The sequence below is a fragment of the Chiloscyllium punctatum genome, chromosome 25 (assembly GCF_047496795.1).
Source record: "Chiloscyllium punctatum isolate Juve2018m chromosome 25, sChiPun1.3, whole genome shotgun sequence".
In the NCBI taxonomy this organism is placed as follows: domain Eukaryota; kingdom Metazoa; phylum Chordata; class Chondrichthyes; order Orectolobiformes; family Hemiscylliidae; genus Chiloscyllium; species Chiloscyllium punctatum.
The window spans coordinates 60,485,433-60,487,358 of NC_092763.1; positions in this window are offsets into that span (position 1 = coordinate 60,485,433).

The following is a 1,926-nucleotide window of genomic DNA, read 5'->3' on the forward strand; positions in this document are numbered from 1 at the left end:
CTGTTCAATAGATTCCCTCTCCTTATTTGAACATACAGATTTCAGAAGTATCATTAATATTCCAATGCTGTCCTTTACCTTCTTTCATTTCCACAGTAGCAGGAAAGGGAAATTTCACAGCGACTCTGTTTCATCCAACCCATCAAAATTGCATTTTTAATTCACTCTACTATTTTTTTTACAGTATCCAGCTCTCTTACAGCTCTGAAAATTCAATCTCAACTCCACACATCTGACACCATGTTTTGAATCATGTGTTTAATGGCTGCCAAAAACCAAAATGTAAGTAATTTACAGTAAAAGGTACATAATACAAGATTAGGGTAAGCCAGCTAGTACACCATTTCTTCAAGGAATTACTGTATCCAATTACATGAACTGCAAAATATTGGTATGCAGGAATAGCAAGTGATTATAAAAGCAAATAGACTGTTGTCATTTATTGCAAGAGAAATTGAATATTAAAGTAGGGATGTTTTATACAGGGCATTGGTAAGATCACATCTGGACAACTATGTACAGATTTGGTCTCTTTAATTAAAGAAACATAATTCCACTAGCAGTAGTAGAAGAATAGTTTACTTGACTGATTCCTTTTAAGATGAAGTTTAGGAGAATTACTTTTCTCAGAGAATTGTGAGTTCTTGTAATTTTCTTCCCCCAGAGAACTATAAAGGCAGGGGCACTGAATATTATTAAAGCAGAGGTAGATGGATTATTGATTAATATTGGAGTTCAAAGGTGTCAAGAAGTAGGCAGAAAAGTAAAACCACAGTCAGGTCAATTATTACTTTACTGAATGGTGGAACAGGGCTGAGAGCTGAATGGTCTCCTCCTGTTCCCAATTTGTTGAATTATGTGCACTGCTGTGAAATTTTGTTTGATGCAATTAGATCAAATGCCTGAGGATATTTTACTATGTTAATTGCACCATCTAATGCAAGTAACTGTGGTTGTAAACAAATATAAATTACAATAGAGTTTACTGAATCATTTATACTTTCCAAGAATTTAATATAGAAAACATTGTTTAGAAGTAAGGATGGTTAAGAAGAATTTTGAACTCAATATAAATAAGTCAACACTACAAATAAATAGGATGCTGGCAGCACACACATCACAAAACAACCTATTACTTTTATTCTCCACCAACAAAGAAACTATCATTATAGCTGCGGTTAATTTAAAGTCTATTGATTACAATTATTACACTGAAAAGGGTAAGAACAGATCAGCTGATTCAAGAAAACTACTCCACAGTTGCACCCTGCAAAAATTCAACTTTTCCCATAATACACCAATTTAATTTCCCATCCCTCTTTCCCACAATCCCTTCTCATACAAGCTGTTGGGAAAAGCAGAACACCAGAGAAATAAAAACAGGCCAATTCAGTAGAGGGAAACAAAACCTCTTGGAATTTCCTCTTGAATTCCTGTCAGAGATCTGATAAGCTTCAGGAAACTATGGGTGACTGGTAATTGCATCTTCATCAATCTACCCACCTTCTATAACACAATGTGTCCTAAGTATTACAGCTCCTTTTAAAACAATTGTACGAGATTTATATTAAATAGCTTATCCGAGCATTCCAATTTTGAGCACAACAGTGGTCATTTTAATTTTCTGAGGTGCAGTGAAATGTACGATGGTGAATCTGCAGCACATTCGATGTGTCTCCAAATCTTATTACCTTGACAGCAATAGAAATGAAAGTCATTAATGGTATAAAATGGGCTGTTGTTGCTCTAACATCTGTTTGTGTAATATCTATTGTGTAAAGACAAAATTGCCTCCAACATGAGTTATTAATGTTCGAATAAGCTGACATAAACTTTTAACAATTCAATCGCCAGTTTCTTTCAGTCTCTTGAAAGAAACAAATAAACTCACTGGATGAAGGAACATGTAGTTCCCCCTTTAAAGTC